Here is a 21,066-nt window from a genome sequence, read left to right as displayed (position 1 = left end):
TTTACTTAGCTCCCTGTTGCCTAAGACGCCTTCCAGGCATGAACTCCTGATAACATCCTTTTGTGAGCTCAGTGTTGGCTGAGAGGATTGCTCTTCCCAGCAACACAGGCAGCTGCCTAAGAGGGAAAGCGGAGCCCACTGCGGGGTGGCCAGTGCTGGCCACTGCCTCAGGCACTGCTCTCCTTGCCAGGAACTCCTCTCGTCTGCCCTCCGCCATCAGCTCCCACCTGCCTTCTGTGCCTACGTGCTTCCTCCTCCCCCAGGCCCTGGGCTCAGATTACGGAGCTGCTAGAGACACAGGTTCCTGGTGGCCCTCCTCACCCCGATGTCGGAGTCAGTGCTCATGTCAGTGACCGTGCTGGCTTCCAGAGGGTTCTGACTGCCAAACAGCCAGCCAGTCAGTACAGATTTCAGTAAGCGAGTCTCCAATGGGATCATTTCAGCTTCGTATTTAGACAGCCAATAGCAACTTTTTAAAATCCAGATAAAACTTATGGACAAAAATGGTTATTTTCCACATTTCAAAGTAATGATCTGATGAATATTGCTTCACAGAGAACAGAGCACACTTCGCAATGGCAGTGAAGCTGCATGTTACAATGCTGTTGCTAAGTCTCAGTTTTGGAGCGTCTTAGAAATGTCCTTTTGACTCTGTTCTAAGGCGGGATGAATGGATGCTGTGCACGGTCCTCAGGGCAGGTGTGGGGCCTCGTGGCGCCTGCTCGAGGGTCCCGGCCCCAGATCCGAGGGACCATTTCCTGAGACTTCAGACTTAGGCCGCTGTTCACAGCACAGTGAAAGCACGCTAGATGGTTGACTGTGTAGGTTCAGGTTTGACTTTAATAGTTAACATAAGCTCTTTTCTCTTGTGAGCGAGGCGCAGTGGCAAGCAGCCACGCAGGCTTGGGTTCAGACCCTGGCCGAGCGGCCTTGCCACTCCCTGGCTGTGCGGCAGTGCAGCCGCCTGGTTTTCACGCCTGCCCTCCTCACTGGCAGTCAGGTGTGACCAGGAGGAGAGGGGGCCCCGGAGCCAAGATGGTCCGAGAGCGGAGGTCCGAGGCCCTGGTGTTTCCAGCGGGAGAAGCGCTTGGTGAGCTTTCCGCTGTCCTTGAGGACGGGTCTGGAGGAGATCGGGAGTAGCCCAGAGACCACTCTTCCAAGCAAGCGTGGCGTTCACTGAACCGTCTGGCTTTCAGTTGCCAGGACGCCGATGGTTTCAGGCTGAGCTACTTGGGTGGGGGCGGTGCTGCTGCTGTGTGTGCGCGTGTGGCCTCAGTCGCGATAGTTTTTGACAAGTGGCTTATTTGTCTTATTACTCATTTCTGGGAGGAACATTGTTTGAATCTCTGGAAACCCCAGCCCTCCCCCTACCCCCTCAGAGTTTCTTCCCTTTGCGCAGTATTCTCATTTTCCTGGCGTTTAAGCACGCTTCAACTACATTAAGCAGCTGCACTTAAAGGCCTGATCGCAAAGGCCACGCCAACAGCTGGAGCGGGGGTGTTTATTTCACAGCGAAGCCGAGATGGTGTCGTGGATGCGCACAGAGCCGGGCAGAGGAGCGCCAGCCCTGAGCGTGAGGAGCACCCGAGTCAGGGAAGGCGCTGCTCTGGGCTCAGCGGGGTCAGAGCTGAGGGGCCACAAAGTGGCCGGCTCCTGCCGGGAGCCTCGGAGGTGCGGCCGCCAGGTCGAGAAGGAGGCTCCCTGAGGTTGTGTGAGCGCGAGCTGGATATCGGGGCTTCTCATCTCCCAGCCCTGGAGGCCACACGGGACCTGGGGACCCCAGGGCAGTCGGGGCAGGAGTCTCCGGGGGCTTTTCCTCACCGTGCCAAGAGAGCTGCTGGCTTCGGCACGCAGGCAGGGGTTGGAGGACCGTCCTCGGAGAAGGCGTCCCGCGCAGGATGAGTGCAGCCGCAGCCTCGGGTGGGCTGGAACAGCTCAGACCCCCCGCCGCTAGGAAGCTCCCCATTCACAAGCTGCTCACGGTGTCCGACTGGCTTTATTTTCAAATAAGAGCAATTTCCCAAAGGAAATGGAAAGCCTGAAGGGCAAAGACACAAGAGAGGTCGAGAACGATCAATGGGCAGAGAAAGGAGGACCGAACGGGAGGCAGGAGGGCGCAGAGGGCAGCAGACGGGCCTGCAGCGGGCCAGGCTGTGGGCGCCGCGGCGCTGCGTCGTGGGTTAGGGCCGCGGGCTTGCTCTCACTGTCAGACGAGCCTGTCCGCCTGCGGCGGGGACGGGGAGAGCCTCAGAGACCACTCCAGGGTCGGCGCCAGCTTTCCAGGGCCCTTGTCAGAATGTAACGCCGGCCTCAGTGAGAGAAGAGGGTGCACTGCATTCAGAAGGGAAGACGGGGCCATGAGGAAAGTGTTTAGAGAAGAGCTTCTAGACAAACACAGAAGAGAGCAGAAACAGAAACAGCGGCGAGAGCGGGAAGCAAGACTGGAAGGGGTTTCCCAGAAAGTACAATGGCAGACAAAGAAAGAATTTAGGAGTTCAATTTAAAGAGAAAAGAGGTTTGACGTTTAGATCCTATGTTGACTAGATGCTTGTGGCCCCTCAGAATTCACGCGTGGAAATCCTGACCCTAGTGTGACTGTGTCTGGAGGCGGGGCCCTTGCCAGGCAGCCAGGCCGTGAGGCTGGAGCCTCGTGATGCGCCTCGTGCCCTGAGAAGGGGTGTAGGCCCAGGAGCCCCCGCATGCTCGCGGCTGCACTCAGACACACAGAAACCTCCATCTGCAACCAGGGGGAGGGTCCCCTAAACACGGACGGGTCTGCCAGCACCTGCCAGCACCTGCCTCTCGGAGTTCCAGCACCTGCCTCGCGGAGTTCCAGCGCCTAGAATTGCGAGAAAGGGGCCTCTGTTGTTCAGGCGCCCAGTCTGTCGGTCTATCACGGCAGCCTGCTCTGGTTGACAACATCGGACTCACAGGACTTACAAAATAGAAAACAGAAATAAAGCATCAAAGGACTAACATAAGAAACATTTCTAAAACTTAAGGAAAGGAAATTCCAGGTTAAAAGAGTCCACTGGCTATCCAGGTGACCCAAGAGGTAAAGATCCTGCCTGCCAGCGCGGGAGCCGCAGGGAACCGGGGTCTGATGCCTGGTCGGGAAGATCCCCTGGAGGAGGAAATGGCAACCCACTCCAGCGTTCTTGCCTGGGAAATCCCATGGACAGAGGAGCCTGGGGGGCTGCAGTCCACGGGGTCACAAAGAGTCAGACACGATTGAGCACGCACGCACGCACGCGCACACTGGCTGTTCAGGTCAAAAGATGAAACAGCCGCAACAGCAAGATGCATCCCTGCGAAGTTCCAGAAACATTACGGGGAAATGATCTCAAAACACTTTCTTTACGATATTGAGGGAAATTCCACGAAAAATTGCTAGTGTTGAAAGTGGTTACTTCTGAAAAGGCATTCACTAGGGTAGGCAGGAATGATTCCGAGGCAAGCTGTTTTTCTGTACCAGCCCTGCTTTGGGCTTTTTCTCTTGACCATGCTTATATATCATTAAGATAAAAATAACCGGATGTTGAATTGTAAGAGTATTTGAGATTTGCTCACACAGTCTCTGCTGTCTGAATGTGGGGATGAGAACACACAGCCTTCAGACAGGACTCAGGTAATTCGGTATCACTGTCATCTACCCAAGTGAGAGCCAGCTCGGGACGGTGCCCACAGGTGTGTCAGAGGTCTTCCCCCAACCCTTAGGGGCCTGTCTGTTAGAGTCCACATGTTCCGGGCACTTTCTGCGGCCGCCTGGGGGTCTCCGTCTTCCTACAGACCATGACCCGGTGCTGGAGGTGGCAATGGAGCTCCTGCCCGGGAAACACCATTGCGGGGCAGTGTGCGCCTCGGGCCCCATCTCAGGGTCAAGCCGAGACACCTGCTGAGACCTGCGCTCAGCCTCTGTCCTTCACCCTCCCCCAGGCAGCTCGGGTGGACAGTTGGCCTTCAGAGAGTGCGGGGGGTGGACCACTCTGCCCCCAGACACCACCTCCTCTCTGAGCAGGGCTCCCTGCTGCGGGGAGGCTGCATTTCCTGCTCCGTGTTGGACTCAGTCGCTTCTGAACAGAACCTTCAGGAGTCAGATGGTGGTCCCCCCCTTTCTTGTTCCTCTCTCACGGAGCGGGTGACCACCATCCTTCAGAGCAAAGGCAGCGCTGAGCAGAGGGTCAGCCGGTGACACCCTGTGGGTACGAGGAACGTGTGGGATGCTCTGATCTGCTGCTTTGCTGCTGCCACGGTGACAAGCTAAGCTGACGGACGACGAGCCCACAGACGACCGCCGGGCGTCACACGCGGGTTTCCAGGGTCCTCAGAGTGAGACACACGTCGGGCTTTGGCTCTTTCAGAATACTAACGGGGAAGCCATTGATGGAGGGTGAGCTGAGGAGCCGCAAAGTCAAGCTTATGTTTCTGGGTTAAGGCGGTCACTCTGACTGGATCATGGACATAGGGTTGGAATAGAGGGCAAAATGGTGCGGGGGTCTTTTTTTTTTTTTTTCTAGAGGGTTCCTGAAAATATTTGCAAGAGATGATGGTGGCTTGGAGGCGTAGGTGTAGAGAACAGGATGCTGTCCAGAGAGATCTGGGTATAAAACAGGCGGCGGGATAAAGACAGGGAGGCCGTGCCCTCCAGGGGCCCCACTCTGAGCCGTGGGCCCGAGTCCACGTCAGCACCCACGCCAAGGGTCACTCCTTGGACAAGTACTCCTTTCCGTAGTGTATTTGCTTAACGAAATGGAGAATCTTCTCCTCAGGGACACAGATTTGGATTGAGATGTTTGCTTTAATTATAAGCTTTGGTGCGAAGAGAATAGAATGTTTTCCTTCTTCAGGGTTGGTGTTCTCGCTTCGGTTGGTCAGCAGTCTCGGCTGGTTCTCTTCAGGGCGGTTTCCCTCTGCGGATTCCTCACAGATGGGCCTGAGGGCCGTTTACAAGAGCGGTCACGTTTGGAAAACAAAGTTGCTATAGAAGGAAGGAAGACACCCTGTTTATACTGGACCATTAACGCTTAGATAGGCTGGTTCTGAGAGTTTGGAGAATGACGGCCTGCCTGGCATTTGTTCTCTCTGAGCAGTAATTAATATTTTTCACACAGCTATCTGTTCTGCTCAGTGTGTTTTGAGGTTTGATTTAATTATAAAACCCTAACAAACCAAGTTGTGCCTTTTTCATGGTGAAGGACCACACACTCACTAAAGCTGAAGAAGAATCGGTTTACTGTGGATTCCGTCCAATATCATGAAGTTCTGTTGTCCAAGAATACAGTTTTGAAAGATGAGGTTAGATTTATTGCAGTTGTTTTGGCTGAGATTTCATTAAGTGAGAGAGCTCTCATAGTTTTCTTAGACCAAGCAAATTTTATTAGGCCTAAGTATTTTTAGGTAAATCCTTGGACTCTCTCCAATTTGTTGTATGTCCTAAAATCTTGGCGCTCTGAAGCTCTGTTTTCCTTTTTAAAGCTGTCTCTGATGCTATTCAAAGTAAAACCGTGTCTTGTTTCACGTGTGTCTGAGGGCAGGCAGGATGTGCACGGTGATAAGTGCAGGTTAAACAGAGAAGTCCCCATGAGCCCGAGCCTCCCCGCCGCGACACTGCCTCCCGGGTGCTGTGTTTCTGCGACCCGTTGTCAGGCTCACCGACGAGCTACCAGCACCCTCAGCAGCTACGGGGCATCTTCTCAGAGAGCAAATGACATCAACTGTCCAGTGCTCGTGTGTGCAGCGGTCCCTCCCTTCTCTCTTGGACAAACCTTCATCTGGTGTTGGCGAAGTGATGGGCCCAGAGCCGAGCATCAAGGCTCCAGCCACAAGCACCAGCTTCCAGTACAGGGTTCACAAAGCGTTTCTCTACGTTCCAAACGACGGTCTGCTTGGGGCTTAAGGGCAGCATGTGAAAAATCTCCATATCCTGTTTCCAGTCCCCTGAATCATAAACTCCCCAAGGGGGAAAAAAGATCTTTTCTAAAGAGATTGGTTTGCTTTCAAGCTTATAAAAACCAGCCAAGGAGCCCAAGCTAAGCTTAGACAACCAAAAATTAAGTGAAAACTTCATTTTTAAATTATTATCACTATTATTTTTAAAGCCATTTTTGAATGTACTTACACACAGTGTTACAAACAGAATAATAAGATTCCATTGTGATTATGAAAATAAGTCTGTTTGGGGCTCAGATTAAATGAAGAACTTCTGTAATGAATGTTTCCTTTTTTATCGCTTAAAAACCAAATGTGTGCATTCTGGATGTTCCCACGTATATGAGGAGTTTAGAGTCGTCAGACTCGTCACGACAGCAGAGGCTGCAGCAGGTCCCAGGGCTGAGGGAGGGCCAGGGCGTCAGTGCTCAAGGGGGAGCGTCCCGCTGGAAGAGTTTACAAGAGGGGGCTCCTTCTGGGGGTGGTGGTGTGAGTGTGCTTGATGCCACTGGACTGGGCACTCAGAACGGCCACGGCCCGGCCTGGGTCACGCGCATCTTACCACACACAGAAAGGGAGCAAAACGGAAACCCAACGTCTGTGACGTGTTGGAGTGATCGCGAACCTTGCTCGTCATCGCAACCTGCTTGTCATTTGTTTCTTTAATAAAACACCTGTTCCCTTCATGGCGTTTTCATGCATAGGAGACATAGGAGGCACGGATATGCGATCAGGAGACATGGGTGCTTTTACGAAGGGTGTGTTTCTGGTGTAGATATGGATTTACCTATTGGCATCTGCTTTCTCGCAAACATTGCATTTTCTACCGCACACTAAAACACAAAGAATGGAAAAGACAGTGAAAAATGGCGACGCTGGTCCCCTCCTTCTTTTCTACTTTCACAAAAGAAATATCAAACTTTTATGGCAGCTGGACAACTGCAAAGAATCCTTCAGTCAGTTCAGTCACTCAGTTGTGTCCGACTCTTTGTGACCCCATGAATCACAGCACATCAGGCCTCCCTGTCCATCACCATCTCCCAGAGTTCACTCAAACTCACGTCCATCGAGTCCATGATGCCATCCAGCCATCTCATCCACTGTCGTCCCCTTCTCCTCCTGCTCTCAGTCCCTGCCAGCATCAGAGTCGTTTCCAATGAGTCAACTCTTCGCATCAGGTGGCCAAAGTACTGGAGTTTCAGCTTCAGCATCAGTCCTTCCAAAGAACACCCAGGGCTGATCTCCTTCGGAATGGACTGGTTGGATCTCCTTGCAGTCCAAGGGATTCTCAAGGGTCTTCTCCAACACCACAGTTCAAAAGCATCAATTCTTCGGCGCTCAGCCTTCTTCACAGTCCAACTCTCACATCCATACATGACCACTGGAAAAACCATAGCCTTGACTAGATGGACCTTTGTTGGCAAAGTAATGTCTCTGCTTTTGAATATGCTGTCTAGGTTGGTCATAACTTCTCTTCCAAGGAGTAAGCGTCTTTTAATTTCATGGCTACAGTCACCATCTGCAGTGATTTTGGAACCCAAAAAGACAAAGTCTGACACTGTTTCCACTGTTTCCCCTTCTGTTTCCCATGAAGTGATGGGACCAGATGCCATGATCTTTGTTTTCTGAATGTTGAGCTTTAAGCCAACTTTTTCACTCTCCACTTTCACTTTCATTAAGAGGCTTTTTAGTTCCTCTTCGCTTTCTGCCATAAGGGTGGTGTCATCTGCATATCTGAGGTTATTGATATTTCTCCCGGCAATCTTGATTCCAGCTTGTGCTTCTTTCAGCCCAGCATTTCTCATGATGTACTCTGCATATAAGTTAAATAAGCAGGGTGACAATATACAGCCTTGACGTACTCCTTTTCCTATTTGGAACCAGTCTGTTGTTCCATGTCCAGTTCTAACTGTTGCTTCCTGACCTGCATACAGGTTTCTCAGGAGGCAGGTCAGGTGGTCTGATATTCCCATCTCTTCCAGAATTTTCCACAGTTTATTGTGATCCACACAGTCAAAGGGTTTGACATAGTCAATAAAGCAGAAGCAGATATTTTTCTGGAACTCTCTTGCTTTTTCCATGATCCAGCAGATGTTGGCAATTTGATCTCTGGTTCCTCTGCCTTTTCTAAAACCAGCTTGAACATCTGGAAGAATCCTTAGGGTAGTAAAAACACAAAATGTCAAATTTTTTGAATCTCTCTAAACAGGAAGAGTCTAATCAGAACTTTGTTAGGGATAATCTGGTCATTTTATAAAGCAGGTTTTATACCCTCAGTGAATCCTAAGAATACAGGGTCTACACCGCTCCCTGGAGACAGCAGTGAATACGCTTTTAACAGCAAGGGTCGCCCAGCGTCTCCACCTGTAAACGCTCTGCTGTTTGTCCTTGTCGTTTGGCATAAAGGCCTTCAGCAGTGGAGCCTGGGAGGTCAGGTCAGCAGTGGACCCCGGGAAGTCAGGTCAGCAGTGGAGCCCGGGAGGTCAGGTCCGCGGGTGGCAGGACGGGACGCTCTGTCCCCAGCAGCGCTGGTGAAGGCAGAGCCGCAGCATCGAGTGGGCCCACCCCGGGCCCAGCTGTCTGCAGTTTCCTAGAAGTTCCGTTTCCCAAATTTGGTAATCCAGAGCTGGTGATTTCCTGTGATGAGGAGGATGGTGGTGATGGAACCTTCCTGATGCTGCCTCAGCTCACAGGTCCAGGTGACTTGTCCTGCAAATGTTCCACGTGGGGATTCCATCCAAACCCAGCTGAGGGAAAGCAGGTCTTTCTGTCTTTTTCTCTTAAAGGGCATGGAGGCAGAGCTCGGTGCTCAGCAGCGGCACTGTGCGCTGCGGGCACTTGGCCTCGGCAGGCAGGGCCTCTCTGTATCGGAAGTTTGCTACAGTGGAGGCTCATGGAGAGACTGCAACAGCGTGCACTGCTGGATGGGCTGAGACCCTCGGGGAAGCCCCTTTAAAGGCACTTAGCCTAGTGTCAGCAAAGGGGGAAGCCGAGTGGACTGAGGCCCCACTGGCAATCCCCACTAGCCCTGCTAACAAGTTTCCAGAGAGAGAGATGCTCAGGTTTTGTGACTAGATGAAGCTGCCAAGTGCTGGAGATGCGTGCTCGGGGTTCTGAGGGGCTGCGAACCATGCACCCAACCAGCAGACCCCCTCAGAGGCTGTTACACTGACATTCAGTTACACACATGTGCATGTCAGCCACAGAAATGTTGACATCGATTTTTAACAGTTTCCTATAAATTATAAAATATAAATAAAAATGTAAGACAAAATCATTGACCAACGTCTCTGTGGCCTGAGCTCTGCCTTGCTCATGGGGCGTGAACTCCCAGGATACATCCTGCATGGTTAGAAGCTTCCGGAAACACCCCCGTGCAGCACAGATAACAGCCTGGGCCTGAGAGACTATGAAACCAGGAGTGTTTCTCATCAGCATCTTCAAACAGAAACTGAACGTGGTGGGAGACGAGCTGTTTCATCCTGGGCATCAGATGCCACCTTCGTCCACTTAACATTCTTTCCATGACATTCACAAACCGATCAGGAACTGACCGTTGGATTTGACCCAAAGCTGTGTTATGGCCTGAAATCTGTGTGCTTCCTGCTGCTTGCCGCTGCTTTCCAGAGTGAGGTGTGTATTAAAACACAGATAAGTGGCTTATTAGAGCTCTGATCAGGGCCTGAAACCCACCGGATGTGGGAAATACCAACCCTTAGGAGCTGGATGTGGGTGAGAGACCCCAGCCGTAGCCCTGAAATAGCGTCAAAAAAAGGTATGAAAAATAGTTAAGAAAACCCAAGAGACTGTGCGATAAAGTGAAAGAGAAAGTCTCCAGGCAGCAGTGAGCGTGGGCAGAGATAGGACTAAATTGCAGGTATTTTGCTCCTATTAAGTCCTGACGAGGCAGCGATGGCTGAGGCGGCCTGACCTTGGGAGGAGATGACCAAGGCTGCTCTCTCTCCACCCGCCCTGGGCACACAGCCCCCGGGCACATGGCCCTGGGCCTGCTCGGCACTGAGACTTTGTCCCCAGGGCTTCCCTCGGTGCTGAGCCTGTGAGAGAAGAGGCCGACCTGACCTGGCTTAGCTTTTGTCTGTTTTTCCTCCTCGGCCTTTCTCCTCCCTGATAAAGTCTCTCCCTGTAACTCAATGCAGATTAAGATGCTCTTAGCATCTGACGAACACTGACTCCAAGTCTAACGTGTGAGACCGTACTCGGCCATTCTTATGAAAGACACTCGCACTTACCCTTTTGCTAATAAAATCGATGTCATTTGCTCTGCTTAGAGCTGTCTCTTCAAGCACCTGAACTGAAGAGCAAAGTCAGGGCAGCACATAGCAGAGATGCTGTGAAAACGCCCACTTGAACATAGACTGTGTCCATCCTTTGAAAAAGTGAGGACAAAGTCATGACACCTGAAACAAAATAGTTAGAGCCAGGTTTTCTACAGAAGCAAGATTCTGCACTGGTGGGTCAGCAATGGAGAGTCCTGGCCAGCAACAGCTGGTGGCTGCCTGCAACCAGGGGCTCCTGCAGCGTCCACCCAGCGAGGCCAGACGCAGGACGGAGCCCCGGGGGACTCATCAGGGGACAGAGAGCCGGAGCCCAGGACAGGGGGTCCGGCAGCGCTTCACAAGGAGATAGACAGGTTCTGAGGCTGTGTGACCCCGCGTGGGGAAAGTCCTGTGTTTTGCTTGTGTTTTATTCTTCATTTCACGCAGGAATAGTAGAGAGGTTTTCAGGTGTAGAATTTGGAGAGAATTGTTCTCATAGCAGATTACAATAAAGTGTAATATGTTTTACAATAAAGTGTGATCATGATTTAAATGGAAGCAGTACATATAAGCAACATCCATAGATGTTCTTTGACTCCAGGCTGTTCTGAAACCTGGGGGTAAGAGGTGGCACGGGTGGGAAATAGTGAAGGGTCTGACTTTGAAGGGGCTTCTCTGGAGGCTCAGCAGTAAAGGACACACTTGCCGATGCAGAGGACACAAGTTCAATCCCGGGGTCAGGAACATCCCCTGGAGAAGAAAGTGGCAACCCACTCCAGTATTCTTGTCTGGAAAATCCCACAGACAGAAGCCCCTGGCAGGCTGCAGTCCATGGGCTCGCAAAGATTCAGCCATGATTCAGTGATCAAACAACAACAAAAGCATCTGACTCTGAAATGAGGAAACAGAATGTAAAAGAAAAGACCTTGGCGGTCTACGTTGAGGGGATTAATCCGTTAATCTTAACAAGCTGCTCAAATTAAGTGGCATAAGTATCAGGTAAGGCGAGGCCCCCTTTTTGCTTTGTTTTCCTCTAGGTGCCTTCAGATCTGAGCTCCCCAAACACAAATATAGACAGTGAAGCTATAAGCCATGCCATGCACGGCAACCCGAGACAGGGGGCGCATAGTTAAGAGTTCCGACAAAACGTGGTCCAGTGGAAGGAAATGGCAGCCCACTCCAGTATTCTTGCCTGAAGAATCTCATGGATTGTGCGAAAAGGCCAAAAGATATGACACCAGAAGATGAGGTGCCCCCGCCCCACCCCTTGCAGGTTGGAAGGTGTCCAGTCTGCTACTGGGGCAGAGGACGATTACTACCACCTCCAGAAAGAACGAAGCGGCTGAGCCAGAGCAGGATGCGTCTGGTGGTGAAAGGAAAGCCCAGTGCTATAGAGATGCAATATAAGATATATTATATATATAGTGCAATATGCCATATTATATTGCATAAGACCCCAGAAGGTTAAGGAAAATGGAAGTGGTCAAGGAGGAGATGGCAAGATTGACTGTTGACATCTTAGCAATCAGTGAACTACAATGGACAGGAACGGGCAAGTTTAACTCAGATGACCATTATATTTACTACTGTGGGCAGGAATCCCTTAGAAGAAATGAAGCAGCCCTCATAGTCAACAAAAGAGCCCAAAATGTAGTACCTGGATGAAATTTCAAAAATAACAGAATAATTTGGTTTGTTTCCAAGGCAAACCGCTCAACATCACAGGAACCTAAGCCTGTGCTCCACCTTCTGAAGCTGAGGGAGTTGACGCTGACCAGTTCTGTGAAGGTCTGCAACACCTTCTAGAACGAACACCAAAACGACATGTCTCTTCCACCACAGGGAACTGGACTGCAGAAGTAGGAAGTCAAGAGATACCTGGAATAACAGGTAAGTTTGGCTTTGGAGTACAAAATGAAGCAGGGCAAATGCTAACAGAGTTTTGTCAAAAGAACATGCTGGTCATAGCAAACACGCTCTTCCAGCAACTCGAGAGATGACTCTGCACGTGGGCATCACCAGATGGTCGATACAGAAATCAGACTGATCATATTCTTTGTTGTCAAAGATGGAGAAGCCCTATACAGTCAGCAAAAACAAGACCTGGCTCAGATCATGAGCTCCTTATTGCAAAATTTGGGCTTAAATTGAAGACAGTAGGGAAAACCACTAGGCTATTCAGATGTGACCTAAATCCTATCTTTTTTGATCACACAGTGGCTATGATGAATAGATGCAAAGGATCAGATCTGATGGGGTGCCTGAAGAACCACGGACGGAGGTTTTAAACATTGTACGGGAGACAGTGGCCAAAACCATCCCAAAGAGAAAGAAATGCAGCAAGGCAAAGTGCTCGTCTGAGAAGTCTTTACAAACAACTGAGGAAAGAAGAGACGTGAAAGGCAAGGGAGAAAGGGAAAGATGTACCCATGTGAATGCAGAGTTCCAGAGAACAGCAAGGAGAGACAAGAAGGACTCAGATGCACAGAGCAAAGAAACAGGGGAAAACAACAATGGGAAAGCCTAGAGATCTCTTCGAGAAAACTGGAGATATCAAGGAAACACGTCATGCACGGATGGGCATGACAAAGGACAGAAACGGTATGGACCGAACAGAAACAAAAGAGCTTAAGAAGAAGAGGCAAGAGTACACAGAGCTATACAAGAAAGGCCTTAACGACCCGATAACCACAACGGTGTGACCACTCACCTAAAATCGGACATCCTGGAGTGTGAAGTCAAGTGACCCTTAGGAAGCATCACTACGAACAAAGCTAGTGGAGGTGATGGAAGTCCAATTGAGCTATTTCAAATCCTAGAAGATGATGCTGTGAAAGTGCTGCACTCAATATGCCAGCAAACTTGGAAAAGTCAGCAGTGGCCTCACGACTGGAAAAGGTCAATTTTCATTCCAATCCCAAAGAAGGGAAATGCCAAAGAATGCTCAAACTACTGCACAATTGAACTCATCTCACATGCTAGAAAGGTAATGCTCAAAATCTTTCAAGCTAGGCTTATGTGAACCAAGAACTTTCACATGTACAAGCTGGATTTAGAAAAGGCAGAGGAATCAGAGATCAAATTGCCAACATATGTTGGATCATAGAAAAAGCTAGAGAATTCCAGAAAAGCATCTACTTCTGCTTCACTGAGTATGTGAAAGCATTTGACTGTGTGGATCACAACACAGTGTGGAAAATCCTTCAAGAGACAGGAATACTAGGCCACCTTACTGTCTCCTGAGAGACCTGTATGCAGGTCAAGAAGCGACACTTAGAACCACACATGGGGCAAATTCAAAATTAGGAAAAGAGTACGTCAAGGCTGAATATTGTCACTCTGCTTATTTAACTTATATGCAGAGTACATCATGCAAAATGCCAACTTGGATAAATAACAAGCTGGAATCAAGATTCCTGGGAGAAATACCAACAACCTCAGATATGCAGATGACACCACTCACGGCAGAAAGCCAAGAGGAAATAAGCAGCCTCTTGATGTAGATGAAAGAGGAGAGTAAAAAATTTGGCTTAAAACTCAGCATTCAAAAAACTAAGATCATGGCATCCAGTCCCATCACTTCATGGCAAATAGAGGGGGAAACAATGGAAAAAGTGAGAGACTTTATTTTCTTGGGCTCCAAAATCCCTGAAGATGGTGACTGCAGCCATAATATTAAAAGATGCTTTCTCCTTGGAAGAAAAGCTATGACAAACCTAGACATAATATTAAAAAAACAGAGATGTTACTTTGCTGACAAAGGTCCATCTAGTCAAAGCTATGGTTTTTCCAGTGGTCATGTATGGATGTGAGAGTTGGACCGTAATGAAAGTTGAGAGCCAAAGAATGGATGCTTTTGAACTGTGGTGTTGGGGAAGACTCTTGAGAGTCACTTGGACTGCAGGGAGATCCAACCAGTCCGTCCTAAAGGAAATCAGTCCTGAATATTCACTGAAAAGACTGTTGCTGAAGCTGAAGCTCCAACTTGATACAAAGAGCCAACTCATTGGAAAAGACTCTGATGCTGGGAAAGATTGAAGGCAGAATGAGACAGAGGCAACAGAGGATGAGATGGTTGGATAGCATCACTGACTCAATGGACATAAACTTGAGCAAACTCCAGGAGAGAGTGGAGGGCAGAGAAACTTGGCTTGCTACAATCCATGGGGCCACGAAGAGTTCGGCAAGACTTACCAACTGAATAACAAAAACAAAGCTGAGGAAAGTGATTTGTCTTTTTAAAGCCACAACCCTCCACCCCTGCCATACCCCTGGGCCTTATCCTGGACTCTATACAGAACTCTTAAGAAGGGCTCCTGAGAGCATTAAACACCCAGTCACTGTTTCTGGACTCCTTTCAAGAATATGGCCGCTTTCGTCTTTCTGATAACACAAGGGGCATCTTTAGGAGACGTTAGATGCTGGTGTGCAGTAGGCAGTGTGCCCTCGACACAGACCAGCTCCCTGCCCCACTGGGTGCAGGGCATCCCTCCAGGCCCGGTCACCAGAGGGGACAGTCGCCCCAGGCTCTGTGCTTGGCCAGAGTCCCTTCCTGAAGCTCCTTCCAGGAGCCATTCTGAAAGGGCCCAGTTTACCGCTGTCACAGGACCATTTTTAAAACACTATTTTCTTCTCTGTATAAATGAGTCAGGGCTTAGCAACTAAGCGACAAACCAGATGTCTTATTCTGCCTTCAACTCTCAGGAAGCAAAAGTGGGTAAGAATGTATCCTTAGAGACAATCTGGCCAGATATTTGGAAGGTAGCATGACAGTTTACAAGCCTAGTGGACATGGCTGGAGCTGGTGGGGAGGGTTTCGTATCCATCTGTGGCTGAAAGAAGGAAATTGGGGTGTAACAGTTACAACCCTCTGCTCCAGGAGGGAAGGGCAATGGCAGATGGGGTTGTCGCTGGGGGAAGCCGACTTGAGTCACTGGGTGCTGGACACTCGTAGAGCTCTTCCTGAAGAAAGGCAGGTACGGCCCCAGGGGCGTGTGTCCACAACTGGGATCTCTTCTCTTCGGCCAGTAGAACCTCGAGCGAAATCTGCTAGCAAAGCCATTGATCGGGGCTGCTCTGGGGCAAAATCCCCAAAGTGCCGGTCCCGGAGAAGCCACTTGTGTTAGGGAAAAGACCAGGACACCAAGAGTGTCTAACAGGCTTTTTAATGACGAAGCGCTCCCCGGGCGGGGTTCCCGGACCCGAACGAGGCAGGTCGAGGAAGTTGGGGGTGGTTTTTGTATGTTCGTAGCGAGGGATGGTCAGGCTAGATGGACCGGGGTTCGGATAGGTGGCCAGGCCGTCGCGGGCTGACAGGTCCTTCTACGTGGCTGGGGTGGGGCGGCTTCAGCCGGCGAAGTGTGCTGCCCTTGGTCCCCGGGGTCTGGGAGGCTCCTTCCGTTAGAGACTTCCCCGCCGGCGGAGGGAGAGGAGGGGCGGCCCATCATGGCTTTACAACTTGTAGGATGGGCGTTCATTCAGAAAGAGAGAGCCTCCTGAGAGGAGGAGAAGCAGAGAGACGGAGGGAGAGAAATGGAACGCGTTCTTTGCTCGCGGTCCACACAGCAGTTTCCTGCCGCAGCCCTGACACCACGGCTGGGCCGGGCCGGGGTGGGGGTGGTCTGACAAGCTGAGTCCTCAGAGGAAGGAAGGGCATCTTCCCTGACTTAGCGGTGGACCCGGGCCCCCGGGGCTTAGAGCCGCTGAAGGGGCTCTTGACACCCTAGGTCGGACTTCAGTTTTCCTCTTGTGTTAAATTCCCCAACTCCTCCACCTCAACGGGTAGACCAGCACTTCAGCAGACTCAGGAGCCGACCGAGGACCTTGCTGTGAGGACTGGGAGCCCCACTGACCCCTGCCACCCCCACTCCCAGGCTGCAGCTCCCCGCCTTCCTTGGCTGACCTGGGTGAAGCCTCGCCCTGGGTACTCACCGCTCAGCACAGGAGTTAGTGCCTGGAAAGCCCAGCACAGGACACTGCTCACCCGGAGAGCAGGACCTCTGGGCACTGGGCTCCGCTGAGAGGTTCTGAAGACAGGCTGAAGCGGTCCCCACAGGTGTCCTGACCGCCTGCCCCCAGTCCCCTGTTCTCTTCTCTGTCCCGGCCCCTGCCCCCAATACCCCCATTCCAGCACCTTCTACGTCATTTTCTCCAAACAGTGACTTTTAAAATCAGCAACATCAGAAAGGCCAGGATAGTTATGCTCACTTTATTCTCTGCAGTTACATGGTTGTGTATCCTGGAGATGGGAGTGGCCACCCACTCCAGTATTCCTGTCTGGAGAATCTAAGGACAGAGGAGCCTGGTGGGCTACAGTCCACGGGGTCACAAAGAGTTGGACACGACTGACGCGGCTTAGCACACAGCACAGGGGATTTCAGGTCTGTTCTTGTCCGTTCTAACCTCCGTGTTGTCACGCAGATGTCAAGCCCCGCTTGGAAGGAGCATCGCCGTGTTCCTGACTGCGCCTGTCTGTTTCCCTCGGGTTGGCTCACTTGCTGTTACGTGTCCATCTCCTCCCGCACAGATAAGGATGGGGCTACTGCCACACAGCCTCCAGCCCTTAGAGTTTCAGGCTGGCTCAGTGGCTCGGGGGCACATCCACGCTCTGGGGTAAGGTTGCATCCCTGGGGCTCCAAGCTGGGGTTGCTTCCTGAGCGCCTGGCCCCAGCGAGGCCACTGCCCACCCAAACCCTCTGCCCACGTCCATGGGAACCCCAGAACCTCCAGTCTCTGGGGCCTTGGTCCCAGCTCCCCCAGCACGGGTCTGTGAGGCTGGGCAGGGCCTGGCGCAGAGGCCGCTGTTGGCATCAGGACAGAAGAGGTGATGGCCCCAGGCTTCCGCCCATCCTTCTCCCAGAACCGCCTCCTGCCGGTCTCAGAGGCTCCCCCTGAGCAGGGGGAACCCCACATCACGTCCTCAGCTCCCCACCCATCCTGTGCGTGAGCTCTCCCAAGCCTGGTCTTTTGCTAAGTTAGGAGAAGCTTGAGGAATGAGAACATGACAGGCAAGTATATATATGTATTTATGTCCGTGTGTGTGTGTTTACACAAGCACAGATGTATTTACCCTCTCACACCTAAACTTTAAAAGAATATTGTCTGGGCAGATTCACAACTATCTCACTGTCAGTCAGAATCTGATAATGCCTCGCCTGCAGTCTGCATTTCTGCTGTAACGGTTCTCATCTTCCCTGAGGCAACTGGCTATTTCTGCCTGATGAGGGGAGAGAGCCACAGACAGAAAAGGGAGCGATGCCTGTTAGTGCAATGATGCTTCTAAACGATCTCCTCTGCCCCAGTATGTGTCTTCTCTTTTATGTTTGCTGGAAGTTGTTGGGAATGAAAGAAATTGGAGGGTGGGGAGCAGAGCGAACGTTCCGAGGGCCCCCGGGGGCTGCAGACACGGGGACCGGCCGCCTGGGCTCAGCCGTCTGCGGGCAGGGGCGCCCCACCCAGGGCCGGCCCGCATCTCCAGCAGGAGGGTGGGCTGCGCTCCTCCGCAACGGCTCGAGGAGGGTGGCCGTGGGGTCCGGGCGCTGGCCCCCGGGTGGGAGGGGAGGACGTGTGCTCACCCGCAGAGCGTGTGCCCGCTGTCGGCCCCGCACACCGGTGCCCCTCCACGCTTCTAGACACAGGCCTCAGGGTAACCGGCTCTCCCCGCCGACGTGGCGAGCGCGTGGGGAAGGGCTGCCCGCCCCGGGGAGGCTCGCTGCCAGGCACCCGCAGCCTGGTGTGGGGCAGTGGGCACCCCACGTCCCAGAGTCGCCTGGGCAGCGCAGCCCCTCATCACGGGCTGCGAGTCCCCGACCCGAGACACCGGCTGAAGGCCTTTCTGTACACTTCCGCTCGCCGCTGCACCCCCTTATCAGACCCGTCTGCGGGGCGTGGGCCTGACCCACGGCTGGATCGGGGCCCCTCCGTGTCTCTGGGTCTCCCCCCAGCCCTCCGCAACCCCACTGACGGTGGAGGGGACTCCAGACGCCCCTGCGCTCAGGGAGCGAGCTCCGTGTCCTCTGCGCGCTTCCCGCCACGGTCTGAAGACTGGACTCAAGCCCTCATGTCCCACACCTGGATTTTAGATCCCGCCTTCAGCGTCTCCCTGCGGCTGGTCCGTGTCCTGCCTGCCCATCCGCCGGTCTGTCTCCCAGGGGGCGGCGGCGGCCACGCCCTGGGAGCGTCACAGACTTCCGCCCGTCTGAGCACGACCAGGACCAGCCTTCCAGGCCCTCCGGGGCCTTCACCTGCCTGGGCACGCCGCTCTCCGCTCAGGCACTGGGGCTCGGCGGCCCCTTCCCCGCGGTTCTGCAACGCTCGGCCCCTCCGCACTGTCCAGGCCTCTCATTCCCTCGGGAAGCCCCCACCCCCAGGCTTCTCGCACTTTCTGTTCGGCTTTGCGTCCTTTGTGCTGGAATCTCGTTCACGTGAGACTCAGCCGGGGCGCACTGAGCAGGTGTCTGACCGCGCGGGAGAGGAGGGAACTGTCCCGCGCGGCTGCGCCTTGGATGCCCACCCAGCGGGGGCCTCGGGTCCACGGCGCGAGGGTGGTCCTCCCTGCGGGCTGAGCCCAGCGCAGATGCTCGCCGCGCTGCCATGGCGACGGGAGCCCCAGCCTTTCCGCTCAGAGGGCCCCCAGGGCTGCCCGTTAGAGAGATGGGTGTTCTTAGTCAACAGTGGCTCTCAACCCTGCGTCGGAAGAAACCCTATTTTCGGCACCACGTATGGCCGAAGCGTCCATTATTTTCACTTCCACCACATTAAATCTGCTGTGAAATAACAGTAACTGCCAACACATGGGCATTTGCTTAATTAACGTCTTTTTATAAACGCACTATGCTTTAATTGATACATTTTTCTGTTAATTAAGCCATTAATAATGTGTTTTTCTGGACTTGTCATAGGGCAGTTCTGCAAATACTATCATTTTGGAATGATACTAAGTGGCATTTAAAAAGTGTTAATGCCAGTATCTGAGTTGTTCTGAGAGAGACAAAGCTGATTAAAACAGAGAATGAACAGTTTCACAGTCACATGGGTTTAAAGCTGAATTTATGTAAGGAACTATGAGAAATTAAAACTGAGCTCCTAAGTTTTTGCGTTAAGAGAATTGTTCTTCTGAAGACCTTGGGTCAGCTGGGTGACAGATTTTTATCCCCTTACCATTAAAAGAGTGTTCTTTTTCCAGTGAAGAAAGAGAAGAGAAAGATGCTCCCAGGGGGACAAGCCTGTGTGGACCAAAGGCATCTGCCCTCTGTTCCTGCCCTGAAGCGCTAGCCCCCTTCCTGACAGTCTGGAGGCGGGGACTTTGGGAGGAATTAGGGTGAGTGTGAGGTTGAGACCCCACCACTGGGTCAGTCAGTGCCCGTTAAGAGACCCTGGAAAGCTGGCGTTGCCTCTGAAGGAGGAAACAGTGATGTGAGCAGCAAAGAGCCGGTGCCTCCAGGGGAGACTCCTTGGCTCTTGGACATCCAGCCTCAGAGCTGTGGGAAGCGAAGTCTGATTTTCCAAGCCACCCAAGTTCTGGCCTTTTGTTAAGGCAGCCCAGGCTGGCTGAGACAGACACGTTGGAAAATGTGTCATTAAAATATCCCTTTTTCTCAGAGTTCTCCCATCCAGCCTTGGCTTCTGCATATCCACATAAATTTCAGAACTTTAAACACAATCTTATAACACAGGCAAGCACAGATCCTGACGGCACATGGATCATTCACTGACTGTACGGGTTTGTTCGGGAATAATCACTATCGTTACAACATTGAGTCCACTTCTTTTTTTTTTTTTTTAATTCTGGTTTTCTGATTAACGGCCATGCATATATTTTGTCAATTTGTTTGAGATATTTAATGTCTTGTGGTGTTTCGTGATGCTGTTCTAAATTCTGTTTGCTTCTGGCTTATACCAGTAAAATTTACTTAAAAATTTTGACTTCATCACCAGAAACCTTACTAAATCCAAGTAGTTTAGGTTTTTCGGGTTTCCACAGAGAGCATATCTTGGTAGATGAGACAATGTGTTTCTCTGATCCAGTCATTACATCTTAATTACTGGTACTGCCTCTTTAAGTTGTCGGGCTCCCGGGGACAGTGTGGTGGCCAGCCTGGTCTCGTCACAGTCTCACAGGAGACCGTCTGTGCCTCCTGACCAGCACGACGTCTGCAAGAGGCTTCGCTTATAGACACTCTTTACCAGATCACGTGTTTTCTTCTACTTGCTTTTGGCTTAAAGTTGTTTCCCTTTGTTAGAATGAATGCTGACTTTTGTTAAATATTTCCTTCATCTTGGGGAAGATCATGTATTCCTTCTCCACGGACCAAGTTTCTAGAGGGACCCTCCTCCAAGGCAGGGCTTGAATTCCCAATTTTGTGCCAAATGGTGAAAAACTATTAATAAAAAATTGTCAAAATACTTGTCAGAGCAGAATTTTGACAGGCTGACACCAGTGAGCCTGTGAAAACTTGCTCAGTGTCTTGCCCCCAGCCTCTGCCCTCCAGGGGTAGGGACCCCAGGGACCACCGGCCTGGCTCCCTCCTGGCCCACTTTCTACCCCACAGGTCCTCGCGGTCTCGGAGGTTCTCTGATCTCTTTAATCACGTGGATATATACACTTTTGGTCCAGTTTCCTTTTCTTTCCTCCTTCTACCTTCTTTCTTTGCTGTCTTTCTTTCCTTGAGCCAACACTTCAGAATCTTCTCACTGAATATCTTCTCATCACCTTCGGAAGAAACGCAAACGTTGTGACGACTTTATGTTTCGCATGCCTTTTTCTCTTCCTTCCAGGCTCATTTCATGTGATTTCTATGTTTTCATTCTTTGCTACACTTGCATTTCACTTGTGAATTTACAAAGGACTGTAGAATTTCAA

Source organism: Capricornis sumatraensis, chromosome 6 (assembly GCF_032405125.1).
Source record: "Capricornis sumatraensis isolate serow.1 chromosome 6, serow.2, whole genome shotgun sequence".
Classification (NCBI taxonomy): domain Eukaryota; kingdom Metazoa; phylum Chordata; class Mammalia; order Artiodactyla; family Bovidae; genus Capricornis; species Capricornis sumatraensis.
Note: the sequence above shows the minus strand (reverse complement) of the source record.